Source organism: Podarcis melisellensis, assembly GCF_964234715.1.
Source record: "Podarcis melisellensis genome assembly, chromosome: 2".
Taxonomy (NCBI): domain Eukaryota; kingdom Metazoa; phylum Chordata; class Lepidosauria; order Squamata; family Lacertidae; genus Podarcis; species Podarcis melisellensis.
This window is the reverse complement of record NC_138529.1, coordinates 107,366,797-107,388,538: the sequence shown is the minus strand read 5'-3', so window position 1 is coordinate 107,388,538 and position 21,742 is coordinate 107,366,797. Positions and strand designations below refer to the sequence as shown.

The following is a 21,742-nucleotide window of genomic DNA, read 5'->3' as shown; positions in this document are numbered from 1 at the left end:
CACTGGTGGCACCCACTATCTGACATTTAGAAGACAACTGAAGGCAGCTCTGTTTAGGGAAGTTTTTAATGATTGACGATTTTATGTATTTTTAATTTTTTTATTATTATTATTTCATTCTTAACAAAATTAGATGCTGCAAAAGAAGAGATTCGTGAAGAAGTTAATGCTTTAAGCCAAACATATCCTGAAAATGTGGACATGAACCTTGTTGGAGAACTCAACCATTTTCATCCATACATTAAAAAGTCAAAGCCATGAATATGATAATCTGACACATCAGGATCTGTACCAAGTAATATTTAATGACCATGTCCTTCATGGATCACTGCCTTGTCATGGCAAAGGGGCTTGAATAACTCAGAGACGCTATGAGCTATGTCATGCATGACCACCCAAGACAGACAGGTCAAAGTGGAGAATTTTGGCTAAACGTGATCCACCTGGAGCAGGAACCAGCAAGCCACGCCAGTATCTCTGCCGAGAAAACTCCATGGTCGTATAAAAGTTATGACACTGGAAGATGAACCACTAGGTTAGAAGGCATCCAATATGCTACTGAGGAAGAGCGGAGGACAAGTACAAGTAGATTCAGAGCTGATGAAGCAGCTGGGCCAAAGCCGAAAGGTCGCTCAGTTGTGGATGTGCCTGGAAGTGAAAGGAAAGTCCAGTGCTGCAAAGAAAAAGTTTGCATAGGAACCTGGAATGTAAGATCCATGTACCATGGTAAGCTGGATGTGGTCAAAAATGATATGGCAAGAATAAATATTGACATCCTGGGCATCAGTGTACAAAAATGGATGGCAATGGAGATCTGTTCAAGAAAATTGGGGATATGAAAGGAACATTTTGTGCAAAAATTACCATAATAAAGGACAAAAGTCGTAAGGACCTAACAGAAGCAGAAGACATCAAGAAGAGGTGGCAAGAATACACAGAGGAATTATTCCAGAAAGATATGGATGGCTCGTACACTCCAGGTAGTGTGGTTGCTGACCTAGAGCCAGACATCCTGGAGAGTGAAGTCAAATGGGCCTTAGAAAGCACTGCTAATAACAAGGCCAGTGGAAGTGATGACATTCCAGTGGAACTATTTAATATCTTAAAAGATGATATTGTTAAGGTGCTACACGCAATATGCCAGCAAGTATGGAAAACTCAGCAGTGGCCAGAGCATTAGAGAAGATCAGTCTAGAACGCAATGCCAAAGAAGGGCAGCACCAAAGAATGCTCCAACTACTGCACAATTGCACTCATTTCACACGCTAGCAAGGTTACGCTTAAAATTCTACAAGGCAGGCTTAAGCAGTATGCGGACTAAAAACTCCCAGAAGTACAAGCTGGATTTTGGAGGGGCAGAGGAACCACAGACCAAATTGCAAACATGCGCTGGATTAGGGAGAAAGCTAGAGAGTTCCAGAAAAACATCTACTTCTGCTTCATTGACTACGCAAAAGCCTTTGACTGTGTGGACCACAGCAAACTATGGCAAGTTCTTAAAGAAATGGGAGTGCCTGACCACCTCATCTATCTCCTGAGAAATCTTTATTTGGGACAAGAAGCAACAGTTAGAACTGGATATGGAACAACTGATTGGCTCAAAATTGGGAAAGGAGTACGACAAGGCTGTATATTGTCTCCTTGCTTATTTAACTTATATGCAGAGGATGAGATGGTTGGACAGTGCTCTCAAAGCTACTAACATGAGTTTGACCAGACTGCAGGAGGCAGTGGAAAACCGGAGTGCCTGGCGTGCTCTGGTCTATGGGGTCACAAAGAGTCAGACACGACTAAGTGACTAAAGAACAACAACAATGTCCAATCAGCATTCCCTAATGTAGAAGCAATTCTGAGAATGTTCCTTTGAATGAAGATTGCAAATTGCCATTTGTAAAGATCCATTTCACAGCTGAAGAAGATAAAAAATGAATTCGGAACAACAATGTCTCAAGATAAATTATGTTACTTCAGCCTCATGTACATAGAATGTGACAAACTATGCAGTTTATCAATCATTTTAAGTTAGAACTTAATAATTATTTCACTATTAATATACTTCGTAATTGTATTATGCACATACTCTGTTATGTGCAAATGGTTTTAGATACCTATTAGGTCCATAAATTACCATGCAAAACACAAAAAACAGCGACAATTTGTTGTTGACAAAGTACAGCTGGGCATATATGGGCCCCATTACCTCCAGTAGCTTAGGGCCTCATCAAACCTCAATCCGGCCCTGCCCCCACTACTTTATGCAAGGAGTTCAAGAACAAAGAGCTCTTTGGAGGAGGCCTCAGCCCTTCCTTCTTCCTGCCAGGACCCCCCTGCCTTTGTTTTCCTCCCCATCTTTCCCTCTTTCTCCCTCTGCCATCCAGCAATCCATGTCCCCATCTCCTCTACAAAACGGAAGACTTGGATGTTTGGATGTTTTTGGTGTTTCTTATTTTGTTGGAAGTCGCCCAGAGGGGCTGGGGAAATCCAGAAAATAATAATTGGTATTATTATATTTATTAGTTTTATTATTATTTTATTGCGAGCCTGCCCAGCAATGCCCAAGCCTCTCCCCTTTCCCGCCTCCTTCCCTGCAACTCCCTTTGCACCAGATCCGGGCAGGAAGAAGATTCTCTCTTTCCACAGTGGAAACCCCTCCCCCCACCTTCAAGGCCCCATTAAGAGAATCAGCCTCCCTTCTCTTCTTCTCCCCGTCCCGGGGCTTCTCATCCTGGACCCCCCACCCCTTGCCAAGCCCCTTCCCTCCTTCCCCGCCGCTGGCTTTGCACTCACCCGAAATCCTGGCAGCAGGAGCGACCCTGGGCAGCGGGGGCGGGAATGGGAGCCCCGCCTGGGAGGCAGGATATTTCCGGGGGTGGGATAATTGCAGGACCCAGCCAATGGGGAGAGGAGGGAGGGAAGCTGGGCTTCGAGTATAGGGAATACAGTATATGCTCACTGCCATAAAGGTTAAAGGCAGAGAGTGGAAGCTGCTGGGGGAGGGGCTGCTCCATACTGATTTGGGAAAGGGGGCGCGGCTTAATTAGAACAGCTGAACCGCCCCCTCTGCCCTCGTGCACTGTCCTTGTTCTGCAAGGAATCCGGTGAGTGCAAAGCGCCTCGGGGTGCAGCAAGCTGGGGGGGGGGGGTTGTGCAGTGCAATGCAATACCCATGGAATTGGAGTTGGGGGTGGAGAGAGCAGGCAGGGACGCGGTGGGTCAAGTGTGGGGGCATTGCAGCTGATTCAGCCTCTTTGCAAAGAAGAGAGAGGGGCCTCTTCCTGAAGATACGCTCTTTCTCACTCACTCACATACCCCTCCGCACGAAGAGCCCTGTAGTTTGATCAAGCCCATCTAGTCCCGCACCCTGTTAGAATCATAGAATCGTTGAGATGGAAGGGGACCCTGAGAGTCATCTAGTCCAACCCCCTGCAATGCAGGAATCTCAGCACTGTCTCCTCATGGTGGCCAAGCCTGCAAGGAGGATGGGAGCCCAAGTGCACCTCCCCTCCGGCGGCTTCCAGGACTGCTATTCAATTAAGCAGAAGAAGAATATTGTATAATATTTATACCCTCTCATCTGACTGGGTTCCCCCAGCCACTAGGGCAGCTCCCAACAGAATATTTTTTTTAAAACCAATGAAGCATCAAACATTAAAACTTCTCCATACAGGGCTGCCTTCAGATGTCTTATAAAGAAGCAGGATCAGGAAGTTCTTAATGTCTGATGATAATAATGATAATAATAATAATAATAATAATAATAATAATAATAATAATGATAAATTTTATTTATACCCTACCCTCCCTGGCCAGAGCCGGGCTCACGGTGGCTAACACCAGTAAAATTACAGTAAAAACATAATAGGGGGAGAAAATACCAATTTAAAATACAGATTAAAAGGCAGTTTAAAAAGCAGTCTCATTTTAAAAGTAGTCCAATGATCAAAATCATAAGGGGAGGGAAACATAAGGGTCAGACTGAGTCAAAGCAAAGGCCAGGTGGAACAGCTCTGTCTTGCAGGCCCTGCAGAAAGATGTCAAGTCCCGCAGGGCCCTAGTCTCTTGTGGCAGAGCGTTCCACCAAGTTGGGGCCAGGACTGAAAAGGCCCTGGCCCTAGTTGAGACCAATCTAACCAGGACCTCCAAAATGTTGTCATTTGCGGAACTTAAGGTCCTCCGCAGGGCATACCAGGAGAGGCGGTCCCATAGGTAAGTGGGTCCTAGGCCGCATAGGGCTTTAAAGGTTAAAACCAGCACCTTAAACCTGACCCTGTACTCCACTGGGAGCCAGTGCAGTTGATAAAGCACTGGAGCCTCTCCGTGGCATTCTGCACCCGCTGGAGTTTCTGGGTCAGCCTCAAGGGCAGCCCCACATAGAGCGAGTTACAATAATCAAGCCTGGAGGTGACCGTTGCATGGATCACTGTGGCCAGATCAGGGCGAGAAAGGTAAGGGACCAACTGCTTAATACGGTGGAGATGGAAAAACGCCACCTTTGCTGTGGCTGCAACTTGTGCCTCTATGGAAAGGGAGGCGTCAAAGGTTACACCCAAGCTCTTGACAGAAGGTGCTGGCACTAATTGAGCCCCCGCAAGAGATGGGAGTTGGGCCACCAACCCCATGTTGTCCCGACCCAGCCGGAAGACCTCAGTCTTCGAAGGATTTAACTTCAACCGGCTCCCACGCAGCCATCCAGCCACAGCTTTCAAGCATCTAGTCAGTGTGTCCGGGGCCAAGTCAGGGCGGCCATCCATCAACAGATAAAGCTGGGTGTCATCAGCATATTGATGACAATCTAGCCCAAAGCTCCGGAGAATCTGGGCAAGGGGGCACATAAAAGATATTAAAAAGCATCAGGGAAAGGATTCCACCCTGTGGGACTCCACACACCAAGGAGTACCGCAGTGACCACTCCCTCCCTAGCGCCACCCTCTGTCCCCGACCTGAGATAAAGGAGAGCAGCCATTGTCGGACTGTGCTCTGAATCCCTACGTCGGCAAGGCGGTGGTCCAAAGGTTCGTGATTGATCATGTCGAAGGCTGCTGACAGATGTAAGAGAATCAGCAGTCCCGACCCGCCTCAATCCAGCTATGGAGATCATCTGTTAGGGCAACCAAAGCCGTCTCGGTCCTGTAACCAGGGTGAAAGATGGACTGAAATGGGTCCCGAGCCTATGTTTCATCCAGAAACCTACCAAGCTGTTCAGCAACTGCTCTCTCAATTACCTTACACAGGTATGGAAGATTTGATACCGGGCGGTAATTGGATAGATCTAAAGGATCTAGAGATGTTTTGTTTAAGAATAGATGCACCACTGCTTCCTTCAACTCCCCTGGGAAAGTCCACGTACCAAGGGACTGATTAATGATCTCATCCAGGGGGACCCGCACCTCATCTAGACATGCTCTAATCAGCCAGGATGGGCGCGGGTCAAGGGGGCAAGTGGTACCACTGTATACCACTTTAAACAGTCATGGCTTCCCCCAAAGAATTCTGGGAGCTGTAGTTTGTTAAGGTTGCTTGGAGCTGTTAGGTGTGTTTGCCATATTTTGAAGAGCAAGAAAGAGTCCTTATGAGGACTCTCATTTTAAATATCTCTACCCTATGTAGGCTATAGAAACTATAGAAGCTATATTGCCCGGGGGGCGGGGAAGAGAAGAGAAGAGGCAATCAAGTCTTTAACAACCATGGCAACCCTTAAAACCCTTATTTCCCTCAGAGTTACAATTCACCAAGTTCTCTGTGACAAGGAATAGATAGTGAAGCCACTCTACGTATTATCTCTCTGGGAGGGGAACAGGGAGTCTCCTCTCAGCAAACTACAGCTCCCAGAATGCTTTGGGGAAGCCATGACTGACTGAAGGGGTACTAGAGTGATTTAAATGTGGTGTGGATGTGGCCCTCAAGGGAGAAGGCAAGCAATCAGAAGGTAAGTGGGAACACAATGGAGCCCACGGGGGCCATTTTGCTCAGCAGCCTCCAGTGCCATTGTGTTCCTCCTAGGGCAACACAGCACTCGTCCCCACTGCCTGCCTTCTGAGATGTGGGACCATTCCCAAGGGCAGCTTGTGACACAGCGTTGTAGGGCAAGGCTGTTTCAAGGGAAGGTGGGAAAATGCATTTCTGCCACATAGCAGCCTGGATAATTTGTGGAGTGGGCTGTGAGTTTTTTCACTTTTTCTCTTCGGTGTCTCCCAAATACATTTCTGTTCCAAGCAGTCAATCAGAATTCATTGCCCGTCCTCTTGCAGACAAGGCCTTGAGAAAGATTCTTGTCAAGATGGCGGTCTGGCAGTGGATCACCTGCCACTCAGACCCATATATACCTCCATGGGGTTAACTCGCCCCCGCCCATCAGAATTAATGAGAAAAAAATCATGATGATTTATGTGATCTTTGAATCAAATACATTTACAGGCAAAAGCAGGCTGTGGGGGGCAGGGGTTGATTCTAAGATTAAGTCTCCTGGGTCTACCTAGCAATGGTTGATCTTTGCCTTAATTTGTAACTCAATGCCTTGAACATCCCACTAGCTTTTCTTTTTAAATGCTGATAATGTTTTATTGCAGATTTTTTATTATTTCGGTATCTCATTGTTAACAAAGTATTTTTATACATAGGAAGAGCAGATCTTGGATTGACAAAATTATGGTTTGTAAAGTAAAAAGATTTTTAAAAAAGGTTTTGTTTATCTCTGTTCTGAAATCTGCTTTTAAAGTAAAGTGTGTCAATATATTTGGGTTTGTTTATAAAGCAGAAGTGACTAGCTGTTCCTGGAAGCCCAAAAATGAGCTCTATATCAACAAAAGTTTTACCTATAATTATTCATAATGAAAAGTTGTAAGAAATGTGAGATTTTCCACCCTTGAGCTTTTGAACTACAACCCCCATCAACCATGGCCATACAGGCTGAGGCTTATGGGAGTTGTTGCCCAACATCTGAGCAACCCCATGTTGGATATCCCTGCTCGAAACTTTTTTTATTTAATTTCTATTCCACTTTATATTTTCAAGAAAAACCTCAAAGCGGTTCACAGCACATTAAATCAATAAAACATAAATAAAACAACCTGAAAAATGTGAAATATAGAATATACTGTCAAAGCAACATAACAGAAAACAAAAATATTATCTTAAAGATTTCAAAATAAAACAGTACAAAGGTCGACCACAGAATTCATATTTAACATGGTAGAGCTGGGCGAGTCTGGGCCCCACCCCTTTGGCCAGGTGGGAAAGACCTTGCAGGGAGTGGTGGACTTTACACCTCACAGCCGGGCGATGTTCCTCCGGCCTCATGAGCAGCCTCTTTAATGGGACCCAAGTGTGTTTAAGGTTGCAATTAACTTAATCTTCCCTAGATCTACTTTCAGCAGAATCATGTGCCACTCCCACTGCCCATCTTCAAACTCAGAGTAGCAAGCACATGTATCCCGTAGGTGCGCTTGGCTCTTCCTGTTCAGCGTCACTAAAACTCTCCTCCCCCCACGAAACGACAGCCTCCTTTTAAGCACCCTGACAGTTATTTGCTATTCCTCCACCATTGCTCTCACAGTGCATGTGCGATACACACCCTTCGCTCTCGGGCCTCCTGAAGCATCTTACGTGCTGAGACAAAGGGACGCTCTCCTGCTAAATGCACGCTCACTGATTACAGGCGCATACTCGGGAGAAACACGAACTAGCCTTGCACGGAAAAAGCACCCCCTCCCCGGATTCTTCCCAGGAGCAGGAGGACTGTATAGATTTGGAAAAGTGATTTGCAGAGGAACATAGTTCAGAAGGCAGAAGCTGGGAAATACTGGATGGGGAACAGCTTGCCGAAGAAACTCTGGAGGGGGGGGGAGAGTTAACAGATTCACTGTCTCTGGAAAGCATCCATCCGCTCTCCCCAAGGTCAAGGAGAGCAGCGAAAGTGGCAGGACAGAAAGTACAGAGGGAACTAGCTCAGATTACGAGACGCAGAAGTGACGGGGTGACTAGGGATGTGAGGGACTGGACCTCTTCATTGGGAGCACCGCCATTCCTAGAAGACGGGTTCTTTGTCCCCTTGCTGGGATCATTAAAGCTTCTAACTGGTAAGAAGACTCCTTTTCCTTTGTTCTGCTTATCTACGACCAAGGGGAAGGAAGGCAATTCCCTGAAGCCTGAAAGATGCTGATCCACAAGACAAGGGCAGCGCATCATTTTGGCAGTGATGGGTGGGGTCAAAACTCAACAGATTCATCACACGCCTTGAGCATTCCATATTCACACTCTCCCCCTGGATGATCTAGCAACAACTTGCAACTTCTTTTGTACATCAAGTACATGTGACCTTCATTACTTTAATACATATATATGTGTATAAAAATTTAAATACAAAAACAAAAACATCACATGGGTTCCATGTATTTAAAATTGATTTCTGCCTTTATGAGTTTCTTGACGTAAATTAAATAGTGAACATTGAGTGCAACGTTGCATTCATTTATATGGCTTTTCACCTGTGTGAGTTTGTTGGTGTATTCTAAGGTGACCACTACGACTGCAGCTCTTTCCACATTCGAGACATTTAAACTGTTTCTCTCCCGTGTGAGTTCGTTGATGTATTCTAAGGTCTCCGACAATGGCTGCACTTTGGAGCCCTGCTTGCTCATGCTATCTGTGTGTGCATGTGTGTCTTTGGACCTAGAAGACAACATACACTAGTGGTAAAAATTGTGGAAACCTTGGAGAAGGTGTTTTTCTGGGGTTTGATGGCTCATAATACCCCCCTTCTTGGGAGTAATACCATAAAATTATATATCAACGGAAATACATAGTGGTACTTCAGGTTACAGACGCTTCAGGTTACAGACTCCGCTAACCCAGAAATAGTACCTCGGGTTAAGAACTTTGCTTCAGAATGAGAACAGAAATTGTGCTCTGGTGGCACGGCGGCAGCAGGAGGCCCCATTAGCTAAAGTGGTGCTTCAGGTTAAGAACAGACCACTGTAATTTAAAGTACCACTGTAATTTAAAGTAGAATGTAATACAACAACTTTTAGGAAGGATTGCAACATAAATAAGCAGGACATTTGTCAGTGTGTTATGTGATTGCAATCAAGTTAGTTGGGGATTTTTTTGTTCTTTCAGTTAGTGAACTTGTAAAATGTAATAAAATAAAATAAATGTCAGAAAGAGTTGACTTTGTGATTGCGGGCTTCCGGGCTGGAGTAAGACAGAGCCCTTAGGGGGATTTCAGGCCACCGAGGAGAGGTTTAGGGGCTAAAAAAAGCCTCCCGCACAAAACTCTGCAGAAGAGTGGGGCTCCAACGGGGTCCAGCTGAGCCCCAGGTCTCCCGTCAAACCGGCTCCCGCAACTGCATCAGGGAGGAGAAGACGGTCGAGGTGGGCTGTCGGCTCCAACGCACACCTGAATACCCGAAGCCTAAAAGCCGCCCTCTGAAGTGACAGATCTTCTGTTATAAGGTAAAAGAAAAAGAAGCTTTTGGAGAGGAATTTAAAAATTTGGACTTAAATTCAATTTGAATTTCAAAGCGAGAAGTATTAAAAATGGAAGCCGTACTTCTGCTATTCAGAGAACCCTGCAGAGACGTTTTGTGAATAAGATGGAATGAGATGAATGCCCCCAAAAATCTAAATTACAGCCTCTGAGTGAAAGCAAATGTATAAATTTCTGCTTTGCTGAAAGAACAGGATTTGTAAATAGTTGCCTCTCAGTTTTGACAAGCTCTGCGATTTGAATATCCAACAACTTGGAATTTTTTGAGACATCCACCAAAGTCTGGCAGGATTAGACCCTGTGTAGCTGGAGGGGTGATAAAAAAGGAAAGTGGCCAACATATAGAGATTTGTTAATAGAAGAGGAGAAAGGTTTGAAATTTAAAAGTTATGAAAACTTGAAAGGTACTTTACAAAGTTGGTTGCATCACAGACAAATTAATGAGCAATTTAAAGAAGATAATAAAAGGGGGTTCAGCTATACTATCTCAAACTTTCAAAAGGAAATTGTGGAGGGAAATACCAAATTATTGAAGAGAGCATATAACATTTTGCTATATGGAGAGACTTTAGATGAGAAGGTAAAATCAGCCCAAAAAAAGGGGTCAGGATGTTGGGCTTAATATACAGTTGGAGGAATGGGAAAGTTTATGAAAACAAATGTAAAGTTTACAGATTGTATATCATTAAGAGAAAATTACAGTGGTACCTTAGGTTAAGTACTTACCATATTTCCCCCTCTATAACACGCAGATTTTTTCTCCTAAAAAGGAAGGGGAAATGTCTGTGCATGTTATTGAGCGAATGTGTGGTCCCTGGAGCCAAATGGCGCGAGAGGAGGCAAAAAAAAAAAAAAAAAATCAGGCAAACATCAAATCGCGTGTCTCGGAGAAGGGAAACCTGCCTCAGGGTCTTACTGCCCACCCTCCTCTGTTTCCTTGTTGTTTTTCCTCAAATGGAACAAAGCACAGGAAAAGCCCCTCCCCTCCAGGCAAGCAGAGGGGAAAGCAGAGTGTCCTCTCTGTGCTCTGGTGCTGCTGAAAACATGCAGGAGGGAGGGAGGGAGGGAGGGAGGGAGGGAGAGAGAGAGAGAGAGAGAGAGAGAGAGAGAGAGAGAGAGAGAGAGAGAGAGAGAGAGAGAGAGAGAGAGACAGCGCAAGCTGGCTGGCTTGGGTGGGTAGGTGAGGGAAAACTTTTGCCTTCCTTTCCCCCCTCCCGTTATACCCCTCTCCTACATTCTTAGCCAGCTGCTTCTCTGCACACCCCTCTCCTGCTCCTTGTCCCTTCTGTGTTTTTCCTTCCCTCCCCACTTAAAATGTGGTTAAAAAGCATGGATCCACATGGATCCTCAGGATCTTTGCATTGGGTCACCCCAAATTCACCATCAGATCACATAGCATGTCCATGGCTAGAGCCTGCCCCCCCAAAAAATCACGCACCCACTGTTGCCTGGGGCTGCAATGGTGCAAAAACGTGGTTACAAAACATGGATCCACAGGGATTCTCAGGATTTTTGCATTGGGTCACCCCAAATTCACCATCAGATCACATGTCTGTGGCCACAGCTTAAAGCACAAAAATGATACATCCACTGTTTCATTCAGAATGTTTTTTCCCTTGTTTTCCTCCTCTAAAACCGATGTGCGTGTTGTGGTCAGGGGCGTCTTATAGAGCGAAAAATACGGTAATTCATTCCAGCGGTCCATTCTTAATCTGAAACTGTTCTTAACCTGACGCACCACTTCAGCTAATGGGGCCTCCTGCTGCTGCTGCGCCGCGGGAGCACAATTTCTGTTCTCCTCCTGAAGCAAAGTTATTAACCTAAGGTACTATTTCTGGGTTAGCAGAGTCTGTATCCTGAAGCGTATGTAACCTGAGGTACCACTGTATTTGAAAATGATATATAGATGGTATATCACACTGGAAAAACTGCAAAAATGTATAAAACAGGATCCAAGATATGTTGGAGATGTAAAGAGAAAGGTGGTACTTTTTTCATGTATGGTGGGAATGCAAGAAGGTTAAAGAATACTGGGAAATGATATATAATGAACTGAAAAAAATGTTGAAGAAACCCTTTGTTTAAAAACCAGAATCTTTCCTGCTTCTAATTTTAGATCATGATACATAAGAGGGAAATTGGACATAGTTTATGTATGCGACAACAGCAACAAGAATTTTATTAGCACAAGTATGGAAAACAGAAAACGCCAACAAAGGAAGCATGGCAAGCCAAGCTTATGGACTACGCGGAACTGGCTAAGCCGACAGAGAGAATACATGAGAGAGACAACATTGGTTTCAAAAAAGAGTGGGAGCCATTTATAAACTATAGAAAAAGACAGTATAAAGATATGGACTCTTTGGCAGGTTTTGACAACTATATAAGAAGTAAAATCAGCAGAGTATAGAATTTGTTTAATAAATCAATACGGAAATATGGGGGAAGCCAAAGAGGAGGGAGGGGAGAAATACGGATATAGAAATTGTTCAATTAAGATTTGTGGAAATTTGTTGTTATAATTTGAAAATTCAATAAAAATATTTTTTTAAAAAATGTGTTGTGCGATTGCTATCAAGTTGGTTGAGGTTTTTTTTCATTTAGTGAGCTTGTAAAAAGTAATAAAATTAAATAAATGGCACAAAGAGATGACTGGTCACCTAGAAAGGGATGTAAAATAGTACTATCAAGTGAACAAGGCTACAGTTATGAAGATATTAGAAGAAAAATTGGCAGAAAATTAACCAAAGGGGGCATTTCTAAATTTTGGAAGAGGTATAAGGAGACGCAGTCACTACAAAATCAGACTGGGCTAAAACCATGTTAACTGAACAGGCCATAGATTGTTTAATGAGCCCAATGCCTGGGAGAAGAGGAATGCTTTTGCCTGGTGGAAGGAAGGACACTGAGGTTCACTTCTGAGGGTCTTCTGCCAGTTCCCTCCCTGCAAGAAGCGAGGTTACAGGGAAGCAGGCAGAGGGCCTTCTCGGTGGTGGCGCCCTCCCTGTGGAAAGCCCTCCCTTCCAATTTCAAATAAATAAACAACTATCTGACTTTTAGAAGACATCTGGAGGCAGCCCTGTACTGAGAAGGTTTTAACGTTTGATCTTTTATTATGGTTTATCTAAGTTGTAAGCCACACTGGAAACCCAGCCAGAGGGGCAGGTATTATTATTACAGATAGGTAGCCGTCTTGGTCTGCCATAGTCAAAACAAAAAAAATTCCTTCCAGTAGCACCTTAAAGACCAACTAAGTTAGTTCTTGGTATGAGCTTTCGTGTGCATGCAAACTTCTTCAGATACACAGGTATTATTATTATTATTGTTAACCTGCCCATCAATGCCCAAGTCTCTTCCCTTCCCCGCCTCCTTCCAGGCAAATCCCTTTGCACCAGATCCGGGCAGGAAGAAGCTTCTCTCTTTCCACAAGGGGAACCCCCCTCCCCCCACCTTCAAGGCCCCATTAAGAAAAACAGCTCCCTTTCCTCCCTTCTCTTTTCTCCCCGTCCTGGACCCCCATCCCTTGCCAAGCCCCTTCCCTCCTTCCCCGCCGCTGGCTTTGCACTCACCCGAAATCCTGACGCGGCAGCAGCTGCAGCGACCCTGGGCAGCAGGGCCAGGAATGGGAGCCCCCGCCTGGGAGGCAAGGAGGGACCCCGCTTAATTAGGACGAAGCAGCCCCCTTCCCTCCCTCCTTTGCAAGCCCCGATTTTATGTCCGCTGATGAAGCCGGAAGTCAGGTGACTCTGGCGAGGAAGGAGAAGTTTCTCCCCCCCCCCCCGCTACAGCCTCTTTCCTTTCCTTTGATAACTGGGGGAAGGAAAACCTTGCAGGACCAGCCAATGGGGAGACGAGGGAGGGAAGCTGGGCTTCCAGTATAGGGAACATCAGCTACCTTGGACCCCTTCCCTCCTGCAAGAACGTATTGTAATCAATAAACTCTTTACTGCCTCACCCGTTTGGTTCAGATTGTATTTCAAGGAGGGATCAAGGGTCTCATGACCCACTCTTACAATGTAGGAAGCAGCTTACAGCAAAAAAAAAAAGCCTAATGACTCTTCTGGGTAAATGAATAAATTATTTTAATAAATATCTAAATGGAGAGCATATTTTACAGTCTCATGTTCATGCAAACATGGTTCCACTCCAACCTCACTTAGTCCCCACTTCCACCTCAGCAAAGTGTTCTTTATACAGAAATCTCCTGAAAAGAAGTCTCTCTATTTACATTATAGGGAGGGACCACTCTCTGTCTGGCTTATTGCACCTTCATAACACCAGTGTCCTGTATTCTCCTCGCAGACACACAGAAACAGGGAACAGTGACATGCAGCAGCAGCAAGACAGACGCCCTGTCAAAGAATACCTCCCATTCGACCACTCCCATGAATCTTGGGGGGGGGGGGACCATGTACCTTAGATGCCTGCCAAATGTAATATTCTTCACAGGAAGCAATATTCTTCACAGGAAATACTGAAAAAAAGTGGAAGGCAGTTTTAATTTGTAAGGGGAGAAGGCACATTCTTTGCTTTGCTTTCAATTGTGACAAACAAAGTGATAAATTTAAAAAGCAACCCCTATTTTCAGTGCTTTCTTTTTAAAGCAAATATGGTGCCGGTAATCACCACGAAATTGTTACAGTAAGTGTAATACTTTGAACAGTTTGGAGAAAAGAGGTTCCGGTACTGCGTAACCTTGAGTACCCCTGGAAAAAAGACCCCCTTTTCTTTTTTTCGAAAAAAAACACCATAATAATAATAATAATAATAAATTTTATTTATATCCCGCCCTCCCCAGCCGAAGCCGGGCTCAGGGCGGCTAACAACACCAAAATAGTGCGACATTATAAAAACATTATAAAAATTAATTAAAATCAAGATTGATGGCAGCCATAAAGTTTTGTAAAGGTTGCCAGAGGAGGGAGTCAGGCTGCGCCCTAACCAAAGGCCTGGCGGAACAGCTCTGTCTTGCAGGCCCTACGGAAAGATGTCAAGTCCTGCAGGGCCCTTGTCTCTTGTGACAGAGCATTCCACCAGGTTGGAGCCGCAGCCGAAAAGGCCCTGGCTCTAGGTGAGGCCAGCCTAACCTCTCTGTGGCCTGGGACCTTCTAGGTGTTTTTGTTTGAAGACCGTAGGTTCCTCTGTGGGGCATACCAGGAGAGGCGGTCCCGTAGGTACGAGGGTCCTAGGCCGTATAGGGCTTTGAAGGTTAAAACCAGCACCTTAAACCTGATCCTGTACTCCACCGGGAGCCAGTGCAGCTGGTATAGCACTGGATGAATGTGATCTCGCAGCGAAGACCCCGTAAGGAGTCTCGCTGCGGCATTCTGCACCCGCTGGAGTTTTTGGGTCAGTCTCAAGGGCAGCCCCACGTAGAGCGAGTTACAATAATCCAGTCTGGAGGTGACCGTCGCGTGGATCACAGTAGCTAGGTCAGGGCGAGAGAGGTAAGGAGCCAACTGCTTAGCTTGGCGGAGATGAAAAAATGCCGCCTTTGTAATAGCTGCAATCTGCGCCTCCATGGAGAGGGAGGTATCGAAGATTACACCCAAACTCTTAACGGACGGTGCTGGCACTAATTGCACCCCCGCAAGAGATGGAAGCTGCCCCCTCAGTCCCATATCATCCCGTCCCAGCCAGAGGACCTCTGTCTTCGAAGGATTTAACTTCAACCGGCTCCCACGCAACCATCCAGCCACAGCTTCCAAGCATCTGATCAGTGTGTCTGGGGCCGAGTCAGGATGGCCATCCATCAACAGATAGAGTTGGGTGTCATCAGCATACTGATGGCAGCCCAGCCCAAAACTCCTGACAAGCTGGGCGAGGGGGCGCATAAAGATGTTAAAAAGCATCGGGGAGAGAATCGCACCCTGAGGCACTCCACACACCAAGGAGTGGCGCGATGACAATTCCCCCCCAAGCATCACCCTCTGTCCCCGACCAGAGAGAAACGAGCGCAGCCATTGAAGGACTGTGCCCTGGATCCCCACGTCGGCAAGGCGGTGGTCCAGAAGTTCATGATCGACCATGTCAAAAGCTGCTGACAAATCTAGATAATTGCAGGGGGGGTTGGGGGGGAGACGATCAACACTGCCAGTAGTACCTGTATGCCACTATATACACAAGAACTCTGTAGCAATGAATCCACTAGCAAATGGGAGGGGGGTGATGGTGATAAACAAATCTAAACAGCATCTCGAGTGCTGAGATCCCATCAAAGGAAGGGAAATGTGCACAAGCTGCGATAACATCTCTCTAAACGTCTTTATTTTTTCATACTATATCCATAGTTCCCTCAACCATTCCTTAACTCCAACTCCCATTAGCCCCTACTGGGGTGGCCAATGGCCAGGAATGACAGAAGTCATAGCCTAGCATAGTTCAGTGGGATGTGGGCAGGCCTTAGGTTTGCATGCTCATGCGCAACTCTCAGTTTGGAAGCTTCCACTGTTTTTCAGACCAAGGGCCAGATTCCCTCCCAGATCGCCTTCCAGGGGCCACATGCCAGGGCTGGGCAGGGTGAGAGAGGCAAAGGTGGGTCAAACAAGGAGCGCAACTTTTGCCTTTCTAGAGGAAGTTATATCTGATACACACACAACTATCTGCCTTCTACCAAAGAGGGAGGAGGCATTGTCAAGAGTTGAAACGTACATCCCGGCTGGCTAAGGGGCAAAGCAGAGCCATGGATTCAGAGCAGTGAATTCAGAGGACCACAGACCACATGTGCATTTGGCCCCCCGGGTCTGAAGTTCTCCACCCTTGGCACATTAACATCATGTGCAAACCAGGTAAGTGTAAAGAGTGCCGTTTCAACCCAACCGTGGTGTATATTTTATACAGGAATCAGTTGCGGCAGAAGACATGCAGCCTCACACCTCTAGACCTGGCTTGGCATCAGAGATGAGGTTGGCAACCAAGATTTAGAAAGCTGAGGCATCTCTGCCCTTCAAGGGCACTATACCACTTTAAACAGTCATGGCTTCCCCCAAAGAATTCTGGGAGCTGTAGTTCGTTAAGGTTGCTTTAATTTGTGGAATGGGCTGTGAGGTTTTTTTTGCTTTTTGCAAATATACCTCTTCAGCACAGTGTCTTCCAAATACATTTCTGTTCCAAGCAAGCCATCAGAATTCATTGCCCATCCTCTTGCTTCTGTCGCGTTAATTCAAAGCATTCTGAATTCCAAGGCCTACTTGGGCTGAAGAAGACAAGGCCTTGAGAAAGGTTCTGGTCAAGATGGCCGTCCAGCAGTGGACCACCTGCCTCTCAAACCCAAATATATCTCCATACTTTGGTTGCCTTTAAACTCGCCTCCGCCCATCAGAATTAATGTCAAAAAATATGATTTATATGAGCTTTGAATCAATTACCGTACATTTACAGGCAAAAGCGGGCTGTGGGGGGCAGGGGTTGATTCTAGGATTATGTCTCCAGGCTCTACCTAGCAATGGTTGATCTTTGCCTTCATTTGTAACTCAATGCCTTGAACAACCACTAGCATTTATTTTTAAATACTGATAATGCTTTTATTGTAACTTTTTTTTCTGTACCCCCTTGCTAACAAAGTATTTTTATACACATGAAAAGCAAATCTTGGATTGAGAAGATAATGGTTTGTAAAGTAAAAAAAAGGTGTGTGGTTTTTTTTAGAAAAATTATGTTTGTATCTGTTCTGAAATTTGGTTTTAATGTAAAGTGTTTCGATAAAGTGGTTTCCTTATCCAACAGAATTCCTTAAAGAGGAAAAGGCAAAAGGAGAGGGAAGAGAAAATTTTGGAAAAAATGAAAGAAGCAGAGAAGAAATTGAGATCTAACCCAAAATCACAACAGATATTGAGAGAAATAAAATACTATCAGATGCAGTATATGGAGCTGATGAATCAAGAAATAGAATGGAAAATAAAGCAGATGAGACAAAAGACTTTTGAATCAGCAGATAAATGTGGGAAACTGCTATCATGGCAATTGAAAAAAAGACAAAAATTGAACACTGTGACATCTCTTGAAGAAGACGGGAGAATTATTACCAGACCAAACGAAATAAGCAATTGTTTTCAGAGCTTCTTCAAGAAACTGTATGCACAAGGGCCAATAAATGAACAGGAAATAGAGGAATTTATTGGAAAATATGGACTACCGAAAATCTCAGAACAAAACAAGATGACCTTAAACGGGAAAATAACAGAACAAGAAATAGAGGGTGCCATCCAGAACATGAAATTGGGGAAATCACCAGGACCAGACGGCTTAACTGCAAGGTACTACAAAATGTTAAAGGAATGGTTAATTCAACCATTGAAAGAAGTCTGCAATCAAATTTTAGAGGGGAAAAAGGCTCCCGAATCGTGGAAAGAGGCATTTATCTCACTCATACCAAAGACAGAGACTGGTAAAAACCAGGTTAAAAACTATCGGCCTATATCATTATTAAATGTGGATTACAAAATTTTTGCAGATATTTTAGCAAAAAGACTCAAAAGAGTATTAGTAGGGGAGATTCATAAGGACCAAACAGGCTTTCTCCCAGGAAGATATATGTCAAGTAATGTGAGGAACATTTTAGACATTTTGGAACTGTTGGAGAGAGACATTAACAGGAAAGCAGTTTTGATTTTTGTGGACGCGGAGAAAGCCTTTGACAATATTTGTTGGAGCTTCATGAAGAAGAATCTCCAGGGGATGGGGGTAGGCCAAAGATTTGAAAACGGTATAGGTGCGATATATTCAGAACAAAAAGCGAAACTAATTGTGAACAGTATGGTGATGGACGAAATATCAATAGAAAAAGGTACCCGACAGGGATGCCCAATATCTCCCCTCCTTTTTATATCGGTCCTGGAGGTTCTGTTAAATATGATTCGAATGGACCCGCTGGTTAAAGGAATTCAGGTCGGAGTGAAGCATTATAAATTAAGGGCATTTGCAGACGATTTAGTGTTAACATTGCAACAGCCAGATGAGAGCACTAAAAGAGTGTTAGATTTAATTGAGACATTTGGTCAAGTGGCAGGATTCAAACTGAACAAGCAGAAAACAAAAGTGTTGGGAAAAAACTTAACATTGGAAGAAAAATATAGGTTCCAGAGTGTAACTGGTTTGGAAATAACAAAAAAAGTGAAATATCTGGGGGTAGATTTAACATCAAAAAATGTTAATCTATTTAAGGACAACTACGAAAAATGTTGGACAGAAGTGAAAAAGGATCTAGATATATGGTCTAGGCTGAAACTTTCCTTGTTAGGCCGTATTGCTGTTATTAAGATGAATGTATTGCCGAGAGTGCTGTTTTTGTTTCAGACATTGCAGATTCTGGACAAGATGGAGTGTTTCAAGAGATGGCAAAAAGATATCTCGAAATTTGTCTGGCAGGGCAAAAAGCCCAGAATTAAGTTTAAGATTTTGACAGATATGAAAGATAGAGGGGGTTTTGCCCTGCCGGACTTAAGGCTCTTTATGGTATGACAAGGTGAAGGTTCATAAGGGTTTTAAAAACCATATTGTTAGGAAGGCACTGTATAATGTTTGGATTAGATATAAGGATCTATTTGAAAATAAAACCCCCAGATGGTTATCACCAATGGAAGCAAAAGCAGTAAAAAAACTTAATATGGACTCTAACTGGCCAAAATATTGTGAAATTTTAGAACATGATGGTGAAAAATTCAAACTTAAGAGTTACGATAAGCTAAGGCCTAAAGTTCGAGACTGGTTGCATTATCATCAGATAAATGAGGTATTTAAGCTAGACAGGAAGATAGGATTCCAGAGTGAGAGGTCGAAGCTAGAAACAGAATTGTTGGAACCCAATACTAAGAATCTATCTAGAATGTACAATTTGCTGCTGAAATGGAATGTACAGGATGAAACGGTAAAATCAGCTATGATCAAATGGGCACAGGATGTAGGTCATGACATTATGTTTGCTGACTGGGAACAGTTATGGACCACCGGTATTAAATTTACGGCATGTACTGCCTTGAAAGAAAATATAATGAAGATGATTTATAGGTGGTACATGACCCCAGTCAAGCTGGCTAAGATTTATCATTTGCCCGAGAACAAATGTTGGAAATGTAAAGAGTCTGAAGGAACCTTCTATCACCTTTGGTGGACCTGCCCAAAAATTAAAGCCTACTGGGAAATGATCTATAACGAAATTAAGAAAGTCCTTAAGTGGACATTCCCAAAGAAACCAGAGGCCTTTCTTTTGGGCATGGTGGGCCAATTGGTACCGAAGAAGGATAGGACATTTTTTATGTACGCAACCACAGCAGCAAGAATTCTTGTAGCAAAGTATTGGAAGATGCAAGAACTACCCACTCTGGAGGAATGGCAGACGAAGGTGATCGAATATATGGGACTGGCAGAGATGACCGGCAGAATCCCCGACCAGAGGAAGGAGGCAGTGGAGGAGGATTGGAGAAAATTTAAAGTGTATCTTAAGAACTGTTGTAAAATAATGGACTGTTAAGATGTCGAGGGGTAAGAAACAAAGAATTACAGCTTTAAATTTTAAATCCAAGGGAAAAATTTTAAGGAGGAAACATATAGAAACTGATTGAAGGGTTGCTAAGAAATCGTGAAACAAGGATGCAGAGAAGGAGAGGTATGGGGAAGTCTTTTATGTGTTTTTTCTTTGTGTAAATGTTTTGTTTTCTCTTTTATTGTGTTGTATTTCTTGTACCTTTTTCATGCTTTCTGTTGTTAAAACCAATAAAAAATTTTATTAAAAAAAAAAAGTAAAGTGTTTCAATATATTTGGGTTTGTTTATAAAGCAGAAGTGACCAGCTGCTCCCAGAAGCTAAAAATGAGTTCTGTATCAACAAAGGTTTTACCTAAAATTATTCATGATGACAAGTTGTAAGAAACATGAGATTTTAAACCCCTGAGCTTTTGAAATACAACTCCCATCAACCTTGGCCGTACGGGCTGAGGCTTATAAGAGTCGTTGCCCAACATGTGAGCAACCCCATGTTGGATATCCCTGCTCTATACTTTATTGTTATTTATTTCATTTCTATACTGCTTTATATTTTTAAGAAAAACCTCAAAGCGGTTTACAGCATATTAAATCAATAAAACATAAATAAAACAATTTGAAAAGAGTGAAATACAGTGGTGCCTTGGGTTAAGAACTTAATTGGTTCTGGAGGTCCATTCTTAACCTGAAACTGTTTTTAACTTGAGGTACCACTTTAGCTAATGGGGCCTTCCGCTGCCGCCGTGCAATTTCCGTTCTCATCCTGAGGTAAAGTTCTCAACCCGAGGTACTACCTCCAGGTTAGTGGAGTTTGTAACCTGAAGTGTTTGTCACCCGAGGTGTTTTTATCCCAACTTACTACTGTATAGAGTATACATTCAAAGCAACATAACAGAAAACTAAAATATTACCTTAAAAGATTTCAAAGTAAAACATTACAAAGGAGGTCAACTACAGAATACAAATTTAACATAGTAGGGCTGGGTGAGTCTGGGTCCCGCCCCCAAGACCAGGTGGGAAAGGCCTTGCAGGGAGTGGCCTTCACGCCTCTCAGCCGGGTGATGTTCCTCCGGCCTCATGAGGATCCTCTCTAATGGGACTCAAGTGTGTTTAGGCTTGCAATTAACTTAATCTTCCCTAGATCTGCTTTTAGCAGAAGCATGTGCCACTTCCACTGCCCATCTTTAAAGTCAGAGTAGCAATCTGGGGACACGTTTTTTTTAAAAAAGAGAAAAGAAGTTATTTTTAAAATGCTATTTTTAAAGAAAAATGAAGAAGTAATCTCTTCTGTGGTCTCCTCTGTCGCGCAGCCTTCCTCTGGGCCCTGGCCTGCTTTCTTGGAGTGGAGTAGGCTCAGGTCGGGCCTGGGTTCGGTCACGTGTCCTTGCCCTCCCAGTGCTCTCCTCCCTCTGCTCCTCAGCGGCAGCAGTGGCATGGCAAGGTCGGGGATCCCCTCTTTTTTCTCCTTCCTCTTTCTCTTCCTTCTCCTTCTTCTCCCTGCCTTGTCTCCAGGGTTTTCCTGGCCCCGGAGCGCTGCTGGGCAGTTGGCCAGATGCTCTCGCTCCTGGCTCGATTTGGGTCGTGGGGGGGTGTCGGTGGTTTCCCCAGTTCCTCCTCAGCAGTGGAAGCGTCAGCGACAGTCTCAGCACCCTGGAGCCAGCCTGGTAGCACAGTTGACTCTGGCTGGCTTCAGGAGCTGCTGCTGCCGTGGCGCCCGCTATTTTGCCTCGCCAGAAGTCTCCATATGATGTGTCTTGTGCCGATGAAACAATCATGCAAC

General features: G+C 44.3%; 2 protein-coding genes across 2 annotated transcripts in view; both read right to left on the bottom strand.

The window, feature by feature from the left end:
• LOC309359382 (uncharacterized protein) overlaps positions 1-8,595 on the bottom strand; it is a gene marked incomplete at its 3' end in the record, with an annotated part of 29,051 nt that extends 20,456 nt beyond the window's left edge. The window contains exon 1 of the mRNA XM_081892936.1: positions 8,484-8,595. The remainder of the gene's footprint in view (positions 1-8,483) is intronic.
• The window catches only part of LOC309364603 (uncharacterized protein), a 220,111-nt gene that overhangs the window by 52,102 nt on the left and 146,267 nt on the right, over positions 1-21,742 (bottom strand). The window lies entirely within an intron of this gene.